The sequence below is a fragment of the Eleutherodactylus coqui genome, chromosome 9 (genome assembly GCF_035609145.1).
Source record: "Eleutherodactylus coqui strain aEleCoq1 chromosome 9, aEleCoq1.hap1, whole genome shotgun sequence".
Classification (NCBI taxonomy): Eukaryota; Metazoa; Chordata; class Amphibia; order Anura; family Eleutherodactylidae; genus Eleutherodactylus; species Eleutherodactylus coqui.
Genome location: NC_089845.1, coordinates 94,588,965 through 94,610,733, shown reverse-complemented (window position 1 = coordinate 94,610,733; position 21,769 = coordinate 94,588,965).

Sequence of the window (21,769 nt, the reverse complement as noted above, 5' to 3'; positions counted from 1 at the left end):
GAGAAAAAATTTTGGCTAAAAAAACGGCCTTACTCAAAATCTGCATTAGTAGATGTCAATGCTAGTAAAGGTTTTATACCATTGTGATTATGGACATTAACAGTTTACGCAAATCCATCGCTAAAACTGTCAATGTTGTTTGAAAGATTGTCTTTGCGTGTAAATGGGCCTTAAAATATAGGTCTTACCCTGAAAATCATATGAAGCTACAGAAATAAAAATCATAACTCACCTAGAAGCACTGTCCGGCTCTTCCCTGTGATCTCTGGCAGTATTCTTCTGCATTTCTGGTGATCGGGGATTGAAAAATCCCCGCCTCCTGAAAGTGTTGCCTCTAATTAACAGTGCTGTGACCAATCAGAAGCAGCATTCAGCCATTCATTGAATAACAGCTGAGTGCTGCCTCTGATTGGTCACAGCGCTCAGCCAATCAGAGGCAGCGCTTTAACGAGGTGGGGATTTTTCAATCCCTGCACAGAAGAAATACAGCAGTCGACTGCCAGGCACCACAGAGAAGAGACGGACAGCACTTCTAGGTGAGTTATGATTTTTTTTTATGCAGCTAGGGATGATTTTTGGGGTAGGGCTTATATTTCAAGCCCCTCCTCACCCCCGAAAATCATCACTGCAGGAGTTGCCTTCATCCTATTGCTTTTAATGTGCATCGCATATGAAAATTTGCCGTCATGCATTTTCCGCTTACGCAAGCAGTGCATTTTTCTAGCACATGTAAGGGGCGCACAAAAAAAACATGTTTGTCTGACCTCGGCCTTAGACTTAGACTGCAGTTTTCTATACACAGTGATAAGTAGGAGCTGCAGAATAGAAGTAGTGCATATTTTTAATCAAACCCTATAGCATAATTGATTGTCAGTTCAAAATACATACATTTAATGGGGAAAAAAAACAAACATTGTCCCCCCTCTCTAAAAGATGTCCATAGGTATGTCAGAATTCTAAGTGAATATGCTCCGTGAGTCATCATCTGAATTTATATTTTTTATCTATGCAGTCAGCGGAGATTTGTTTGTGTTTGTGACAAAAATCTATAGCATATACTATAGAGGCACCCTCAGACATACACATATTAGGACCAATTTCATAGGAAGTTACCTATTCTTTTAAACTAGAACAGAGTACCCAAAGGAGACCCACACAAACACTGGGGGAAAAAAAAACTCCATGCAAATGTTGCCCTTGGTTAGATTTGAACCCTGAATCCCAATATTGCAAGACAACCATTGCCCCTGAATGTGTTGTTGCAGCCACTTTGTTACCAATGAGGTTGAATTGCAAGTACTTCTAAGTACACAGGCTAATATATATGTATATATTAATTACAGCACTGTGTAAAAGTTTAACGCAAGTACGGAAAAAGTGCTGCAAAGTAAGAAGGATTTCAAAATCTGAAGACGTCTAAGTGACTCCAAATTTATTCTGCAGCAGGACACGACTTTAAATATAAAACCAATGTCATTAACAACTACCTTCAGTGTAAAGAAGAACAACCAGTCCTGGAAGTGATGATATGACCACCCACAGAGTCCTAATCTCAACATCATCGAGTCTGTCTGGGATTGCATGAAGAGAGGGAAGGATTTGAGCAAGCCGATATTCACAGAAGATCTGTGGTTAGTTCTCCAAGTAGTTTAGAGCAACCTCCCTGCTAAGTTCCCTTAAAAACTGTGTGCAAGTTTACCTACCGCGTTTCCCCAAAAACAAGACACTGTCTTATATTAATTTTTGTCCAAAAAGAGGCACAGTGTCTTATTTTCGGGGGAGGGGGCTTATAACACTCACCTAGCAGCCGGCGTTCGGGTCCCTCGCATTGGTCTCCGTCGCTGCTGCAGGCTGCCGTGTTCTCCTGAACGCTGACAGAACATTTCTTCTTGGTAGCGTTGGCTTGAATACCCCACCTCCAGCAAGCTAATGCTCTGATTGGTTAATCGAGCGTTCATCAGCGAATCAGAGCCGGCGCTCAATTAACCAATCGCAGCCATTCAAGCCACCACTAACAGTTAGAAATGCCGTTGGTGTTCAGGAGAACACAGCAGCCTGCAGCAGCGCGAGGGACCCACACGCCGGCTACTAGGTGAGTATTGTTTTTTTCTTCATGTAGTCTAGCTAGGGCTTATTTTCAGGGGGAAGTTTATATTTTAGCCCTACCCCCCAAATAAAAATCGGGGTAGGTCTTCTTATCGGGGAAACACGATAGAAGGATTGATACTGTTGTGAAGGCAAAGGACAGTCACACCAAATATGGATTTAATTTGCTGTGCTTTGGAATATAACCTGCACCTCGGATTTATGCAGCAGAAAACAGAAAAAATATTTCATACTAATTTGAAAGCCTCTGCGAATCTAACAAAGTGGAAGGGCTACCGTCATTAATTTTGGTGTTCTAGTATAGAAAAGAGGGTTAATAGCTAAAGGCCTATTTACATGCAAAGACAATCTTTCAAAGGATTGAAAGTTTCAGCTATCGTTTTGCATAAAGTATATGGACACTAATGTCCATTAACACTTTATTAGCTTCTTTTTGTAAAAGGTGCTCTGGGAGCTGTTTGCAGAGAACAGCATGAGGTCTGAGCTCTGCACACAGTTGCATTGTTCTCACACAGGCCGTCGGCAGAATACAGTGTAATCTCTGACTCCCGTGCAGAACACAGCATGTGGTCTCTCTTATCTCTCTCCGGCTGAATGATGGATTTTAAGCTCACCTTAAAATCATTGTTCAACCTAAGAGTGAACGATGGTAGCATTTAGACACAACGATTATTGCTCATATGCCATTGTTTGAATGAATTTTGAGTGATAATCATTGCGTGTAAATGGGCCCTAACAGTCAGCTACTATTAAACATAGTTTATCCATTCAAACAATGGCGAAGAACATAAATTACTATTATACACATACACAGCATTGCTGCATGCACATTGTACATGCAGATAACACACTCAGCTCTGCAACATACACGCATAGCTCTGCAGCATAAACAAATCTGCTGCATACGCATATGCAGCTCTTCAGCATTCACGCACATACATACAGCTCTGCTACATGCACACGCACACATACAATTGTTATACATGCACACACACACACACACACATAGCTCTGCTGCATGCACACATATGCACACACATATACCTGCAGCAGGCATCCTAAACATTGGTTTTATTAGCACTAAATCCCTACATAAAACTGTAGTAATACATGCCCCCTCTGGCTGCTTCCTTGTCACATGGGTATAACATCAGCAAGGGACCTACTGTTACTGCAAGACCTTTGATCTTTTCTTTCCTGCCACTGAGTGTAGGGAAGAGGAAGACCTGCACCCTTTGGGTGATGTGAGTGATAGTAATTTACAGTCCTGACCTTCAGCATTATCTGCTGGAGGGTACTGCTCCTGTCCTGCTTGGATTGGGCAGGGAGAGGGAGGATTGTACAGCCGCGGTATGTATGGCTTCAGAATTCTCCCAATGATCGATCATCACACTACTGGATCATTAAAGCAACAGTCAGGGGTCTCTGGATCTATCAGAGGCCCCTGCCTCTGGATGATAAGATGCAGACACTTTTCAGCAAAATCCGTCTTTACATAGTTTTGTATTATCTGCAAATATTGATATTTTACTGTGCAATCCTTCTACCAGATCATTAATAAATGTTTTAAAAAGAATAGGACCCAGTACTGCGCCCTGTGGAACCCCACCAGTAACGGTGACACAATCAGAGTATGTACCATTAACAACCACCATCTACTTTTTATCACTGAGCCAGTTACTTACCCACTTAAACACATTCTCACCCAGACCAAGCATTCTTATTTTATATACCAACTGGAGATGAGCGAACGTACTCGTCCGAGCTTGATATTCGTGCGAATATTAGGGTGTTCGGGATGCTCGTTACTCGTAACGAGTACCACGCGGTGTTCCGGTTACTTTCAGTTTCCTCTCTGAGACGTTAGCGCGCTTTTCTGGCCAATTGAAAGACAGGGAAGGCATTACAACTTCCCCCTGTGACGTTCAAGCCCTATACCACCCCCCTGCTGTGAGTGGCTGGAAAGATCAGATGTCACCCGAGTATAAAAATCGGCCCCTCCCGCGGCTCGCCACACATGCCTTGTGACTTAGCTGAGGGAAAGTACTATCGTGCTGGAGCTGCTGTAGGGAGAGCGTTAGAAGTTAGTGTAGGCTTCAAGAACCCCAACGGCCCTTCTTAGGGCCACATCTACTAGTGTGCAGTACTGTGTTAGCACAGTATTTTAATTTTTTTTTCCAAAATTGGATCTGCAGAGCATTGCGCCCTGCAATAGGGACAGAAGTGGGGGTTAGGCAGGGAGAGTGTTAGGAGTTAGTGTAGGCTTCAAGAACCCCAACGGTCCTTTCTAGGGCCACATCTATCCGTGTGCAGTACTGTCCAGGCTGCTGTTAGCAGTGTTGCATATATTATTTTTTTTCTCAAAACCGGCTGTGCAGAGCATTGCACCCGGCATTAATACTACAGGGATAGAATTGTGTAGGCAGGGCCAGAAGACATACATTATTCATTGAATACACGCAGTGTGGGTGTTCCTTGTAAAAAGCAGGGAAAAAATTCTATTTGGCCTGCCTCTGACAGTACTCAGGGCTCTGTGTACGTGTGTGCTGTGCGCTGAACGTTCAGAAAAAATCAGACGCAACCAGCTACGGTTGAGTGCAGCCTTGCGCCAATTTCTTTCCTGCCTGGGAAATACCTGCTCTGCCACAGTTAGTAACTCTGCAACAGTAAAGTTCTGTGACAGTTTTGCAGGGCCGCAACACAGTTATTAAAATTATTATTCAGTGAATAGACGCAGTGGGCCTATCCTTTTAAACAAAAGGGAAAAAAGTATATTTGGCCTGCCTCTGACAGCCGTCAGGGCTCTGGGTACGTGTGTGCTGCGTGGAGAACGTAAAAAAATCAGACGCAACCAGCTACGGTTGAGTGCAGCCTTGCGCCAATTTCTTTCCTGCCTGGGAAATACCTGCTCTGCCACAGTTAGTAACTCTGCAACAGTAAAGTTCTGTGACAGTTTTGCAGGGCCGCAACACAGTTATTAAACTTAGTAGTATTCATTGAATACACGCAGTGTGGCTTGTCCTTTGAAAAACAAGGGGAAAAATTGTATTTTGGCTGCAGGCTTGCGGCACTTTCTTTCCTGCCTGGGAAATCAAATCACTGGTAATACACCATGCTGAGGGGTAGGGGTAGGCCTATAGGACGTGGACGCGGGCGAGGACGCGGAGGCCCAAGTCAGGGTGTGGGCACAGGCCGAGCCAGTGTGGTGGCCAGGGGTAGAGGCAGGGCCAGACCGAATAATCCACCAACTGTTTCCCAAAGCGCCCCCTCGCGCCATGCCACCCTGCACAGGTCAAGGTGCTCTACGGTGTGGCAGTTTTTCACAGAGACGCCTGACGACCGACGAACAGTGGTGTGCAACCTTTGTCGCGCCAAGATCAGCTGGGGAGGCACCACCAACAGCATGCGCAGGCAAGTACGACGCCACACACCCGCACGCTCAAGCGTTAAACGTGCACATTGCAAAATTGATCAGCCTAGAGATACTGCCGTATAGGCTTGTGGAAACGGAGGCTTTCAAAAGCATGATGGCGGCGGCGGCCCCGCGCTACTCGGTTCCCAGTCGCCACTACTTTTCCCGATGTGCCGTCCCAGGCCTGCACGACCACGTCTCCCGCAACATTGTACGCGCCCTCACCAACGCGGTTAATGCCAAGGTCCACTTAACAACAGACACGTGGACAAGCACAGGCGGGCAGGGCCACTATATCTCCCTGACGGCACATTGGGTGAATTTAGTGGAGGCTGGGACAGAGTCAGAGCCTGGGACCGCTCACGTCCTACCCACCCCCAGAATTGCGGGCCACAGCTCGGTGGTGGTATCTGCGGCAGTGTATGCTTCCTCCACTAAAGCACCTTCCTCCTCCTCCTCCTCCAACGCAACCTCTGTCTCGCAATCAAGATGTGTCAGCAGCACGTCGCCAGCAGTCAGTGTAACGCGGCGTGGCAGCACAGCGGTGGGCAAGCGTCAGCAGGCCGTGCTGAAACTACTCAGCTTAGGAGAGAAGAGGCACACGGCCCACGAACTGCTGCAGGGTCTGACAGAGCAGACCGACCGCTGGCTTGCGCCGCTGAGCCTCCAACCGGGCATGGTCGTGTGTGACAACGGCCGTAAGCTGGTGGCGGCTCTGCAGCTCGGCAGCCTCACGCATGTGCCATGCCTGGCCCATGTGTTTAATTTGGTGGTTCAGCGCTTTCTGAAAAGCTACCCCCACTTGTCATACCTGCTGGGAAAGGTGCGCCAGCTCTGCGCACATTTCCGCAAATCCCACACGCACGCTGCCACCCTGCGGACACTGCAACATCGGTTTCATCTGCCAGTGCACCGACTGCTGTGCGACGTGCCCACACAGTGGAACTCTACGCTCCACATGTTGGCCAGACTCTATGAGCAGCGTAGAGCTATAGTGGAATACCAACTCCAACTTGCGCGGCGCAGTGTGAGTCAGCCTCCTCAATTATTTACAGAAGAGTGGCCCTGGTTGGCAGCCATCTGCCAGGTCCTTGGAAAATTTGAGGAGTCTACCCAGGTGGTGAGCGGCGATGCTGCAATCATTAGCGTCACCATTCCTCTGCTATGCATCTTGAGAAGTTCCCTGCAAAGCATAAAGGCAGACGCTTTGCGCTCGGAAACAGAGCCGGGGGAAGACAGTATGTCGCTGGATAGTCAGAGCACCCTCCTGTCTATATCTCAGCGCGTTCAGGAGGAGGAGGAGGAGCATGAGGAGGATGAGGAGGAGGGGGAAGAGACAGCTTGGCCCACTGCTGACGGTACCCATGCTGCTTGCCTGTCATCATTTCAGCGTGTATGGCCTGAGGAGGAGGAGGAGGAGGAGGAGGAGGAGGATCCTGAAAGTGATCTTCCTAGTGAGGACAGCTATGTGTTGCGTACAGGTACCCTGGCACACATGGCTGACTTCATGTTAGGATGCCTTTCTCGTGACCCTCGCGTTACACGCATTCTGGCCACTACGGATTACTGGGTGTACACACTGCTCGACCCACGGTATAAGGAGAGCCTTTGCACTCTCATTCCCGAAGAGGAAAGGGGTTCGAGAATGATGCTATACCACAGGGCGCTGGTGGACAAACTGATGGTAAACTTCCCATCCGACAGCGCTAGTGGCAGAAGGCGCAGTTCCGAGGGCCAGGTAGCAGGGGAGGCGCAGAGATCAGGCAGCATGTATAGCGCAGGCAGGGGAACATTCTCCAAGGCCTTTGCCAGCTTTATGGCTCCCCAGCAAGACTGTGTCACCGCTCCCCAGTCACGGCTGAGTCGGTGGGAGCACTGTAAAAGGATGGTGAGGGAGTACGTAGCCGATCGCACGACCGTCCTCCGTGACGCCTCTGCCCCCTACAACTACTGGGTGTCGAAGCTGGACACGTGGCCTGAACTCGCGCTATATGCCCTGGAGGTGCTTGCTTGTCCTGCGGCTAGCGTCTTGTCAGAGAGTGTGTTTAGTGTGGCTGGGGGAATCATCACGGATAAGCGTACCCACCTGTCAACCGACAGTGCCGACAGGCTTACACTCATCAAGATGAACAAAGCCTGGATTTCCCCAGACTTCTCTTCTGCACCAGCGGACAGCAGCGATACCTAAGCAATACGTAGGCTGCACCCGCGGATGGAAGCATCGTTCTCTCTCACCATCCAAAACGGGGACATTTCTGCTTCATCAATCTGTGTATAATATTCCTCCTCCTCCTCCTCCTGCTCCTCCTCCTGAAACCTCACGTAATCACTCCGAACGGGCAATTTTTCTTAGGGCCACAAGGCTCACTCATATAATTTTTCTAAACAATTTTTATACGTTTCAATGCTCTTAAAAGCGTTGAAAGTTTAACTTGAACCAATTTTTCGTTAAACTGGGCTGCCTCCAGGCCTAGTTACCACTTAAGCCACATTAACCAAAGCGATTAATAGGTTTCACCTGCCATCTTGGTTGGGCATGGGCAATTTTTCTGAGGTACATTAGTACTGTTGGTACACCAATTTTTGTGGGCCCTCGCCTACAGTGTAATCCAATTAATTTTTTGCCCACCTGCATTACAGCTGACGTTACATCAGCTGTGTTGGGCACTGCAATGGGATATATTTATGTACCGCCGGTGGGTTCCAGGGAGCCACCCATGCCGTGGGTCCACACGGAGTTGTAACTACATGTGTCCACTTCTAAAGAGCCCCAGTCTGACTGGGGCATGCAGTGTGGGCCGAAGCCCACTTGCATTAAACATGACATTACCTCAGCTGTGATGGGCAATGCAATGGGATATATTTATGTACCGCCGGTGGCTTCCTGGCACCCACCCATGCTGTGGGTCCACAGGGAATTATAAATGCATCTGTTTCCACTTGTAAAGAATCCCAGTCTGACTGGGGCATGCAGTGTGGGCCGAAGCCCACCTGCATTAAGCACGACATTACTACCTCAGCTGTGTTGGGCATTGCAATGGGATATTTCTATGTACCGCCGGTGGCTTCCTGGCACCCACTAATGCTGTGGGTCCACAGGGAATTATAAATGCATCTGTTTCCACTTGTAAAGAACCCCAGTCTGACTGGGGCATGCAGTGTGGGCCGAAGCCCACCTGCATTAAGCACGACATTACTACCTCAGCTGTGTTGGGCAATGCAATGGGATATTTTTGTGTATCGCCGGTGGGTTCCAGGGAGCCACCCATGCTGTCGGTCGACAGGGACTTCACAATAGGGAGTTGTACCTGCCTGTGTCTATGAATTAAAAAGCCCGGTCTGACTGGGGCATGCAGAGACACCTTGACAGAATGAATAGTGTGTGGCACATAGGTTCCCCATTGCTATGCCCACGTGTGCAGCTCCTGATGGCGGTGGCACAGGATTCTATTTCTCATTGCTTCTGTACAGCATTGTGGGCTATCGCCCCGCCCCTTTTAAAGAGGGTCGCTGCCTAGCCGTGCCAACCTCTGCAGTGTGTGCCTGCGGTTCCTCCTGATGGCAGACGCACTTCTAAGTAGACATGAGGGTGGTGTGGCATTAGGGCAGCTGAAGGCTGCGCAGGGACAGTTTGGTGTGCGCTGTGGACGCAGGGTCGTGCAGGGGGGGGTTGGGCAGCATGTAACCCAGGAGAAGTGGCAGCGGAGTGTCATGCAGGCAGTGATTGTGCTTTGTTGGAGGTAGTGTGGTGCTTAGCTAAGGTATGCCATGCTAATGAGGGCTTTTCAGAAGTAAAAGTTTTTGGGAGGGGGGGGGGCCCACTCTTGCCGCTATTGTGGCTTAATAGTGGGACCTGTGAACTTGAGATGCAGCCCAACATGTAGCCCCTCGCCTGCCCTATCCGTTGCTGTGTCGTTCCCATCACTTTCTTGAATTGCCCAGATTTTCACACAAGGAAACCTTAGCGAGCATCGGCGAAACACAAAAATGCTCGGGTCGCCCATTGACTTCAATGGGGTTCGTTACTCGAAACAAACCCTCGAGCATCGCGAAAAGTTCGTCCCGAGTAACGAGCACCCGAGCATTTTGGTGCTCGCTCATCTCTAATACCAACCTTTTATGTGGCACAGTATCAAATGCTTTTGAAAAGTCCAGATATACAAGATCCAGGAGGGACTCTACCTGGTCCAGTCAAAAACTTACCTCCTCATGGAAGCTGATGAGGTTGGTTTGACAGAAGTAATCTCTCATAAACTCATGCTGATACGAAGTTATACAGCTATTTTCCTCGAGATACTCCAGGATAGGATCTCTTAGAAACCATTCACACATTTTACCCATAATAGACGTAAGACTTATTGGCCTGTAGTTTCCAGGTTCACTTTTTGACCCCTTTTTGAATATCAGCACCACATTGACTATGCGCTAATCCAGTGGAACAGACCTCATCACTATAGAGTCCTCAAATATAAGAAACAATGGTCAGTCTACCAAATTACTTAATTCCCGTAAAACCCACGGGTGTAAGCCATCAGAACCCAACAATTTTTCTATTTTAATCTTTTTAAGGCAGTTCTGTACTTCTTCCTTAGTTAAACGGATGACATTTAGTGGAAAGTTTATGTCATCACTCTGCATCTCACTAGACATTTCACTTACCTCTTCTGTAAACTCATAAATTCTTAATAGAAATTACATTATGGAAGTCATAAAGATAATAAAAAAATAAAAATATCTAAAAAAAGGGAAAAAATCCACAATATTTTAACATATAATACATTTTATTATATAATGGCTACAAAGCGAAAAATATATACAATACCTGGTATTGCCAAGCCTGCTCTATAAATCTATTATTTAAGTAGATAGGTGCTAGATGTCTATCAAGAAAGATATAACCTTCCCAGCAACAATGTGCACACAATCAAGCTTTGTACTGGCTACTCTGGTTAACTAAAGACCACAGATCTTCACCTTTCAATATCTTATTTAGGAATCTGGTCTTCACTATTGAAAATCCCCAGGATGCATAGTAAATGGTAAAGTTGGAAGAGACCTCCAGGGTCATCAGGTCCAACCCCCTGCCCACTGCACTAAATCTTGCCAGACAGATATTTGTCCAGCCTCTGTTTGAAGACTTTCATTGAAGGAGAACTCACCACCTCCCATGGTAACCTGTTCCACTCATTGATCACCCTCACTGTCAGAAGGTTTTTTCTAACATCTAATTTGTATCTCCTCCCTTTCAGTTTCATCCCATTGTTTCTAGTCTTTTTGTGTGCAAATAACAATAGGGCTGATCCCTCTGCACTGTGAGATATTTGTAGACAGCTATTAAGTCTCCTCTCAGCCTTCATTTTTTAAGCTAAGCATTCCAAGATCCTTTAACCGATCCTCATAGGACATAATTTGCAGACCGCTCACCATGCTCGTAGCTCTTCTCTAAACTTGCTCCAGTTTATCTTTTTTTTTTAATCGGGGTGCCCAGAATGGACACAGTATTCCAGATGAGGTCTGACTAAGGAAGAGTAGAGGGGGAAAACTACTTCACGTGATCTAGACTCTATGCTTCTCTTATTACATCACAGAATTCTGTTTGCCTTTTTTGCTGCTGAATCACATTGGTGACTCATATTTAGTCTGTGGTCTATCAGTATACCCAAGTCTTTTACCCATGTGCTGCTGCTTAGCCCATTTCCTCTCATGCTGTATGCGCTTTTCTTATTTTTCTTGCCTAGATGGAGGACTTTGCATTTCTACTTGTTAAATACCATTCTGTTAGTCGCCACCCACTGTTGAAACTAGATCTTTTAAAATCTTTTCCCTCTCTCTTCCCTAGTGTTAGCAATCTCTCCTAGCTTTGTGTCATTGGCAAATTTGATCAGTTTCCCCTCAATTTCCTCCTCCAAATCATTAATAATAATGTTGAACAACTCTGGGCCCAGGCAGAGCCTAATGGTACCCCGCTTGACATATTCTTCCAATTGGATGTGCAGCCTTTTATGACCACTCTTTAAGGACGATCACTCAGCCAGTTGTGAATCCACCTAACAGTTGCCTTGTCAATCCCATATTTGATCATTTTTTTCAATAAGTATGGTATGAGATACTTTGTCAAATGCTTTACTAAGGTCAAGATATACTACATCTACTGCATTTTCCTGATCAACCCAGTCTGTGATTTTGTCATAGAAGGAAATCAGATTAGTTTGGCATGACTTGTTTTTAACAAACCCATGCTGGCTCTGGTTAATTACTCCATTCTCATCGAAATACTTGCATACATGCTGTTTAATAATTTATTCACAGATCTTTCATGGTATAGAAGTCAGGCTTACAGGCCTGTAGTTTCCTGGGTCAACCTTCCTCCCTTGTTTAAAGATGGGAACAGCATTTGCCCTTTACCAATCTTCTGGGGCTTCTCCTGTTCTCCAAAAGTTTTCAAAGATTATGGTGAGGGGTTCAACAATTAACCTCTGCTGCTTCCTGTAGTGTCCTAGGATGTAATTCATCTGGACCTGGAGATTTGAATTCATTTAAGTGATTCAAGTGTTTACTCACCATCTCTCTGCTTATAGATAGCCTGCATTCTTTTAATCACCCAATAGCACAGGAAAGATCAGTGGATGTTCCATTTAATTTCTGAGAAAAAACAGATACAAAATAGGAATTTAAAAGTTCGGCCATCTCAACATCCTTCTTAACCAATTCACCATTTTCATCTTTTAAGCATTCAATAGCATCTTTGACTCTTCTTTTCCTTTTGATATACCCCCAAATCCTTTTTTATTACTTTTAGCCTCTGTTGCACGTCTCAATTCGTTATTAGCTTTAGCTTTTCTGACACTTGCCCTACAGTTTCTGCAGACCGCAATATATATTTCTTTATATATATATATCCCCCTCTTTCCATTTGATAAACATATTTTTCTTCCTTTTTAACATGCGTGTAAGTTCTGTTTTCATCCATCCTGGTCCCTTTAAATGCTTCCCATTCTTCCTTCTTTCAGGCATTGTTAACGATTATGCTTTGAGAATCTCATTTTGTAATATTTCCCAACCTTCTTGGACATTTCTATTCTTAAGATCATCCAGCCTTTGGATCCTTACTACCCTTTTTCTGAATCAATTAAAATCTGCCTTTCTGAATTCCAACCTTGAGGTCTGAGTCTTCTCAGGTCTTCCTCCTCTTGTTATCCAAAATTCAAGGATAGCATGATCACTGTGTCCTAAGGTCCCAGCCAGCCGTACTTCCTCAACCATTTCCTTGTTGTTGGTAAAAATTAGGTCGAAGATAGCAGATCCCCTTGTTTTCTATTCTGCCTTTTGGAAGATAAAGTTGTCAGCAAGAGCGGATAAGAATTTGTTGGATCCATTACTTTTGCCTGAGGGAACTTTTGAACAAATATCTGAAGAGTTAAAATTTCCCATGATCACTATGTCATACTTTTTTGAGAACTTGGCCATGTGATGTAGAAAGAGTTCATCAATATCTTCTTCTGTTTTTTCAGGTGGCCTATAGTAAATGCCTACAATGGTGTCCTTTCTGTTCTCTCCTTGCATTTTTACCCAAACAATTTCTACAGAACTACCATTCTCTGAAGCTTGAATCTCTGTGGAGATGAATGTTTTCCTAACATACAACGCAATACCTCCTCCTCTTTTTTTAGGTATGTTTCTTATAAATAAGTTGTATCCTTCAAGCCTTGTATTCCAATCATGTGTATCATTCCACCACGTTTCCGTGGTGCCTATGACATCATTTCTCTTCTTGTGTTTGGAGCTCCAATTCTCCTTATTTCCTATGCTCTGTGCATTTGTGTAAAAACATTTTAGTTTGTGATCGGTGTCTCTTGCTCCTCTACTTTCCTTTGAATTTTTTGTCTTTTTTTTTTTTCCACTTCTAATAGCAAGGTTCTCAAATGTATTAATTAGCTGTATATTTTTACCTGGCCTTTGACTTCCCCTGCCATGTTGTTCTAGTTTAAAGCTCTCCTAATGAGTGTAGCAAGGCGCCTGCCAAATATATGCTCACCTGTTTTAGTAAGGTGTGACCTGTCTCTAGCAAGTAGTCCATCATAAAGGTAATTCACTCCATGGTCGAAAAATCTAAATCTTTGCTGACAGCACCATTGATGTAGCCAGTTATTCACCTCTAGAATCCTGTTCCATCTTCTTATTCCATGGCCATCCACTGGGAGGATGGACGAGAAGACCACCTGTCCTCCTAGTTCCTTTACCTTTTTTCCAAGGTCTTAAAAGTCTCTGCAGATAGTTGCAAGGGCCTTTTTTGCAGTGTCATTTGTCCCTACATGTATTAGTAGGAATGAATGGTGTTCTGTACGACTGAAGAGTCTTGATAGCCTATTAGACACATCTTTGATTTGTGCACCTGGAAGACAGCACACCTCTCGTGAGGTTATGTCAGGTCTACAGACAGTGGCCTCTGTTCCTCTCAATAGGGAATCCCCCACAACCACCACTCTCCTTTTCTTCACAACAACAATGCTTCTTTTTCTCCATCCAAGAGAATTCCGAGTGCTTACTACACAGTTCTTTGCGGGCAAAGTCATTTATTGCTGTATCTTTTCATTGTTCCCCTTTGTAAGAACTTAGTTCCGGTTCCTGAGCAATATGAGTGCTGAATAACTCCTGATCCTCCTGCTTCTTTGGGTCACATGCTTCCTTTCCTCTGCTTCTGCAGGTACAATAAACACTTCTTTTCCTTCAACATTTTAAAGATTTTCTTTGGCTCTGTCAAGGAAATCGTAACTTTTCCTTAATGAGTTTCAATGTAGCTTTCTCTTCTAAAGACTTTGCACCTTTTCCTCCAGTAGAGACACAAGCTTGCATTTTGTTTGTCTTTTCCTCTTGTAGGTCTGTAAATATATAGCATATGTTACAGCTCACCATATGGCTACTCTTCACCTCCATGTTGTCAGTTGATGTCCACTTCCAAAGTTCTGAAAGTCAAGAATTGTAAAGAATATAAGCTACTACTAAGTGTACAACTTCCATTGTCCCAATGTCCTCTGAGCAGCTAGATCCGGCTAAACTCAGCAATCTTCCCACTCACAGCGACTCTTCACTCTTCCCAGAATGCACAGGGAATATTTAAATGATCTTCCTGGAGCTTCAATCTCTGGTCTGGCGATGTCTTGGCATCTCCAGAATAACCAATGATTGCTGGAGCAATAAGTCGAATAAACCCAAAGTCAGTACAGGGATATCAGAAAGAACTTCAAAGCCAAAGGGAAATACAATATCAGGATAAGGAACACAACAGGTACAGGATAATCAGAATGGGATCAAAATAAGAGAGGCAGACCTGAATGTCAAATACACATTCATAACAAAACCACATGTTTACTGGCTCAGGCTGAATGAGAAGTTGGAGTTTAAATAGAGCACAATGCACAATAATTGGCTTGACAAATACAGATTGGTGTGCTGGCAGGTACTAATTGACAGGTTGATGGAACCAGGAAACAGGGCCCATTCACATGACTGTAAATTTAAGCCATGTCCTATCTGGGTAATCCATAGACAAAATACAGTCCCAACAATAACCTATTCAGATTGCTTATTTTTAACATGGACCAATGGTCCTTGTAAAAAAAAAAATCACTGCATGTGCTATTACCTATTATCATCTATTTTCACAAATGCGTGTTGTTCAAATACATGTTTTGACAGACATATATCTGCTTTGATCTAGTACATTGTATGTGATCCACTTCCCAACTGAAATTTCAGAATTCTGTGATTATTTTGCTTTTGAGGAAACTACAAGTAGCTAAATATCTAATCTGGAAGGATTCTCCAGTGGCTGCATTGCAAAAATGAATCATTGCTATATTTGTTTAATGGGATGAAACTATTAATTATGACATATCTACAATAATATTCCATAACAGGGATCATCTATACTTGTGCCAAGGACAAATTTATCATTGCATCACTGCATATCACATACATTGGGTTGCGGTCATAAATTGGCAAATATTGTGCGAGTTTTGCATAGTCTTCAAACATGTGCTTCTACTTTATTTCAGAACCTGAATTCCATGGATAATTGTTTTCAAACCTATGGTAATACATTAATCTCTAAATATGGATTTTATCTAATAATTAACCCCTTAACGACCAGCGCATAGTGTTTTTACGTCCTGCCCAAGTGGGCTTTATTCTCTGAGGACGTAAAAACATGTGTCCTGTATAGAATAAAGCCCCTCGGGCTCTGGACGTGACAGCTCCATGCTGTTGGTGCCCGCAGGTAGCCGACAGCATGGAGCTGTCATCCCGGGCTGCAGGGACCCCCTCCAGCAATGTGATCGGCGCTATCCAATCGATAGCGCCGATCGCATAAAAGTTAAAAAAAGATTGAAAAAAGTTAAAGATTCAGCTGCCCTGATGGATCGACTCCATCAGGGCAGCTGAAAGTACTCACCCCTGTCCGCCACACTGCTCCCCGCTCTCCTGGTCCTCCGAGCCCCGAAGCCGGCCTTCTGCGCATGCGCGCCAGGCGGCATTACGTCAGCCGCATGCGCAGAAGGCCTGGCCGCCCGGGAAATTTAAAATCCCCTGGTTCCCGGCTCCTATAGGTAGCCGGGAGGCAGGAGATGTCAGCGGGGACCGCGGTGAGCGGTAATAGTTTTACCTCCCCTCATGGATCAGATCCATGAGGAAAGGTGAAAATAGTCATACCCCTTCCTCCATGTCCTCTGGCTGGTCGCGGGACCTTTCGCTGGCTTCTGCGCATGCGCTGATGTGGCGCGCATGTGCAGAAGGCCGGCGAGCCCGTCAAATTCAAAATCTCCCTGCACCCGGCTGTCACAGATAGCCGAGTGCAGGGAGATATGACTGGGGACCACTGTATGCGATTTCCAGTCATATGATCACCGTTATTCATCGGATAATGGTGATCATATAAAGATAAAAAGTAAAAAAAAAAAAAGTTAAAAGTTAAAAAAAGTTTAAAAAGTTAAAGTTTCATCTCCCCTTACGGATCGTATCCGTAAGGGGGGATGAAATTACGTACCCAACGTCTCGGATGTGTTCCCTGGTGGGATGTTAATCCGTGGATCTTACCCCAGCTTCGGCGAATGCGCCCTTCAGCATGATGGCGGACGCATGCGCAAAAGTGAAAGATTGCCCAAGAAATTTAAAATCTCCCTACTGCTGGCTACCAAAGGTAGCCAAGAGCCTGGAGATGTCACGGGGAGCCGCAGTATGCGGTTACTAGTCACGTGATCGCCGTTATCCAATGCATAATGGCGATCACGTAAAAGTTCTTAAAAAAGTGGAAGTTTCATCTCCCCTCACCGATGCGATCGGTGAGAGGAAATGAAACATCTTCTCGGAGGCTTCCGCATTTGAATCCAGATGCGATTATCCTCCATGGATCCTGCCGGCTACTGGGTATGCACCCGCCGGCAAAATGCCGGACACATTCACAGGAGCCGGGGAGCCCAGGAAATTTTAAATCCCCCTGCTCCCAGCGACCAATGGCGCTGAGTGCTTGGAGCAGTGACCGGAGGCCTCATTGAGTGGTCCCAGGTCACGTGATAAATTAGCAATATAACATTAGGCCGGTCACGCATGACCGGAGAGGAATTACGGGTTCTGCATGCGCTTGATCAGCGGTAATCCATGGATCAATCACATGCATTAGATTACACAATTCCCCCCAATTAGCGGGTCGTAATTACGTAATGCACTCGCAGAAACAGAACACGGCATGCTATATTTTACCGTGGATATCAGCGACCTAGAGCCCATTGTGCTCTATGACCGTGGATATACTCGCAGCCCATGTGCAAATACATTGTGAACGGGCTGCGGGTACCCGGGTCATCTCTAAGCAACGGCACGAGAATTATAAACAAAAAACGGTGTACTGCGCATGACCACCTGTGTGAGTAGGCAGTTATGCGCAGTACATTACGTGGCCGTACGCAGGGTCACAGCTGGAATCCGCTGCGGGCCTCCGCAAGCAGATTCTGCATATGGCCGTGAGAGCCCGGTGTTATCTAGACCGCTACCTGTAATCTGTAATTTACAAGAAGCCCCGGAAATGCTCGCCTTCATGCAGTTCCAGGAGCAGCTTGTTCAGTGCCTTCTGTGTGAGACCGCTGCACTGCAGCAAGATTACAAAGCCTCACAGCGCCACTTTTTACACCCCATCCCTGCCTCTGAGGTCACGAAATACCCCCAAAAAAACGAGAGAAGAGGGGGGATACCCAGTTTTCTTGCCCCATGTGCCCATCCCAACCAGCCTCTGTAATTACCCCTGTCTTCGGACATAAAACGCAGTTTATATTATTACTTTTATCTAATATTTAGGGAATGCCAAAAAATGGCGCGCGGGGGGGGGGGGGGGGTTATTTTTATGAAGTGAATTTTTTTTCCGTATAAGTGGGCAATGGGGCCTGGAATTTATTCAGTTGTACCCAGAAATCCAGTGGGCATTCCCTCCATTATGGGCCTAGCCATGTCTCTTTTAAGTAGTTTAGGGCCACAATGCATATGTTTCTGAACACGGGACAAGCAGGGGTATCCATTTTGGGGTGAACATCTTCATTCCTATGTACACTGCACAAAAAAAACAGTTTTTAAATTGACAAAATTGCCCAAAAAATGAAAATCGTAATTTTTTTCCTTCTGCTTTGCTTAGATTTATTCAAATACTGTGGGGTCAAAATATGCAGTGCACAGCTAGATGAATTTGTTAAGGGGTCTAGTTTTCAAAATGGGGTCATTTGTGGGGGTTCTCTATCGTTTTGGCCGCTCAATGGCTCTGCAAGTGGGCAATGGGGCCGGAATTTATTCCGTTGTACCCTGAAATCCAACGGGTGCTCCTTCCATTATAGGCCTATCCATGTTTCCTTTAAGTAGATTAGGGCCACAATGGGTATGTTTCTGAACACGGGAAAAACAGTGGTATCCATTTTGGGGTGAACGTCTTCATTCCTATGTACACTGTACAAAAAAAACAGTTTTTAAATTGACACAATTGCCAAAAAAATGAAAATCATATTTTTTTCCTTCTGCTTGGCTTAGATTCATTCAAAAACTGTGAAGTCAAAAAAGTCATCATACCCCTAGATATATTCGATAAGGGGTCTACTTTTCAGAATGGGGTCACTTCTGGGGGTTCTCCATTGCTTTGGTCACTCAATGGCTCTACAAGTGGGCAATGGGGACTAAATCTCCTTCAAGCAAAATTTCTGTTTCGAAAGCCACCGGTTGCTCCTTTCATTTTGGGCCCCATTGTGCATACAGACGTAATAATAGGGCCACAATGGGTATGTTTCTGAGCACAGGACAAACAGGGGTACCCATTTTGGGGTGAAAGTCTTCATTCATTTATGTGCTGTACAAAAAAAACTGCTTTTAAAATGACAGAATTACCATAAAAATGAAAATCGTAATTTTTTTCCTTCTGCTTGGCTTAGATTCATTCAAAAACTGTGAAGTCAAAAAAGTCATCGTACCCCTAGATAAATTCGTTAAGGGGTCTACTTTTCAAAATGGGGTCACTTGTGGGGGTTCTCCATCGTTCTGGTCACTCAATGGCTCTACAAATGTGCAATAGGCCCTAAATCTCCTTCAAGCAAAATTTCTGTTTCGAAAGCCACCGGTTCCTCCTTTCATTTTGGACCCCATTGTGCATACAGACGTAATGCTAGGGCCACAATGGGTATGTTTCTGAGCACGGGACAAACAGGGGTATCCATTCTGGGGTACAAATCTTCATTTTCATGTGTATTATAGAAAAAAGTCCTGTCTTTAAAATGACATATTTGCAAAAATATGAAATTTTAGTTTTTTATCTTTTAAATTGCATTGACTCCTGAAAAAAAACTGTGGGGTTAAAATACTCATGGCACCCCTCAGTGAATACGTTAAGGGGTGTAGTTTTTAAAATTGGGTCACTTGTGGGGGTAGCTATCATTTTGACTCCTATGAGCCTTTCCAATCTTGGCTTGGTGTAGGAAAACAAAGTGTTCCTCAAAATGCTGAAAAGTAATGTTAAATTTGTACGTCTCCTAAATGGTTAAAAAAAATGAAAGTTTTTCCATTGTGCGCCCAAAATAAAGTAAACGGATGGAAATATATATCTTACCAAAAATTTCTACATTATGTTTGCACATATTTGAGATATTGCAGTTGGAAATGTGAAAAAATGACGATTTTTTCAAAATCTTCCCAATTTTGGCGCTTTTAATAAATAAACACAAGTTCTATCGGTCTTTTTTTTCTGCCTAAATGAAGTACAACATGTGGCAAAAAAACAATGTCAGAATCACTTGGATATGCAAAACCTTTCTGGTGTTTTTCCATGTTAGGCCTTAGTCAGACGGGAGTTTTTTCACGCGATTTGCGCATGCGCATGCGTCCGGCGATTTTTTAAAACCATTGCTTTGCAATGGTATTGGACACATGAGCGCTTTTTATGCGCTCGTCCGATAAATTATAGAACAGAAATCGCAGATCGCACCTATCTGCGATCTGCGATTCCTGTTCTCTTCTCTATATGTGCTCAATGGGGCCGGCGGCAGCAGCGCCGACCCCATTGAGAACATATAGAAGACAAATCATTCTTCTCTGCCACAGCTGTTACAGCTGTGGCAGAGAAGAACGATGTTTGCCCATTGAATTCAATGGAGCCGGCAATACAGCCGGCTCCATTGAAAGCAATGGGCTGCCGGCGTGCGCGGGATGAATTGTCGGGAAGGGCTTAAATATATAAGCCCTTCCCTGCAATTCATCCAGAAAAGTGTTAAAATAAAAAAAATATATATACTCACCTGCTCCCAGCAGCCGGAGTTTCGCACGGCCGGCCTGCAGTGGGTTGAGCCAATCAGGGGGCAGGTCTGACTCACACCCCCTTCACACCCACTGCAGGCCGGCCACGCTGAACTCTGGCTGCCGGGAGCAGGTGAGTGTATATATATTTTTTATTTTAACACTTTTCTGGATGAATTGCAGGGAAGGGCTTATATATTTAAGCCCTTCCCGACAATTCATCCCACACTCGCCCGCAGCGCATTGCTTTCAATGGAGCCAGCTGTATTGCCGGCTCCATTGAATGCAATGCGCTGGACAGCTCCGGCCCGTTTCTAATGAAACGCGGCTAGGAGCAGATTTTCGGGCGATTTTCGGGCACCGGTCATGCGATTTGCGGATGCGCATCCGTCATGCGATCCACAAATCGCGCAAAAAAACGCCCGTCTGACTAAGGCCTCAAAGTGACACATGTCAGATTTGCAAAATTTGGCCTGGTCATTAAGGCACAAACAGGCTTGGTCACTAAGGGGTGACAACGTATCTAACTTTTCAGGATAAGCTGTTGTGTGTACACATGAGGAATAATGCTATTTCTGGCCATTATATGAATTGTATCCTGTATTTTCCCAATTTTCTTCTGCAGTATGTACATCTGATTCTTAGTTTGCTCAGGAATAGTGGGAAGAGACTGGCTATTGTGCTGTGTTCTATTGACTCCCTACAAAGAACTGCATTTGATATCTGAATAAAACTGCATTTCTGCCATATACACAAACTGTATAAAAATTCAAGGTTCTTATGGCATAGTTTGATAAAAACATGTGGGCCCATCTGCCACGGCCAGGCAACCATAAGTTTCACATAGGTTTTTAACACTAATAAATACCTAATTGGGCCTAAACCATGAAATGGCCTTGAGGAAAGTAGGATATAATCAAATTGCATAAGAACCAATTCTCTAGAGCTGCACAGTGGGCCTCATGCACACCAGGAAATTTTGGCTTTGCCATATGCATCAGACCTTAGAGTAATTACAAGTCCAACATTGTAGTAATGTAACCGACTTTTAAACTTCAATATCTTTTTTGTCCTTTTGAAACAACTATCTCTTAATTTATATGTAAGCCTTAACACAACGCCCTATATCTTTATAATTCATTTGTCTTGTATGTCTCAAAGAAGAATGGAAATCCCTGAAAAAACATTCCAGCACAAGCTATGAATGTGAGAAAATATAGTGTTCTCTTACCAACAATTTTCATTTATTTTTATTAAGCTTATTATGCTTTACGGTACTTTGAAGTACCTCAAGGAAAAAAGCTGTATAACTCCATATCAGCATAGGTTTATGATGGATCACTCTTGCCAAACCAATCTGATCAGCTTCTACGAGGAGTTAAGTTCTAGACTGGACCAGGGAGAGTCATTAGATCTTGTGTATCTGGACTTTTCCAAAGT